The sequence below is a fragment of the Mus pahari genome, chromosome X (genome assembly GCF_900095145.1).
Source record: "Mus pahari chromosome X, PAHARI_EIJ_v1.1, whole genome shotgun sequence".
Taxonomy (NCBI): Eukaryota; Metazoa; Chordata; class Mammalia; order Rodentia; family Muridae; genus Mus; species Mus pahari.
Window position 1 is genome coordinate 87,828,881 of NC_034613.1, and position 302 is coordinate 87,829,182.

Here is a 302-nt window from a genome sequence, read left to right on the forward strand (position 1 = left end):
CATAGGGGGTGTGAGGAAATGGGGTTGGGTGGGAGGTGTGGTTATGTGGGTGGAACCTTGAGGTTGTGGTTCAGTCTGCCTCTTCTATCATTTTCTCGCTTCCTCTGGCCAGACACCTACCATGGAAGGAGACCTGCACCCTCTGAGACTCTTCCCCACGTAATAGTGCAAAGCGGAGAAAATAACCACACGGCCGGGCGTGGTAGCGCACGCCTTTAATCCCAGCACTCGGGAGGCAGAGACAGGCAGATTTCTGAGTTCGAGGCCAGCCTGGTCTACAAAGTGAGTTCCAGGACAGCCAG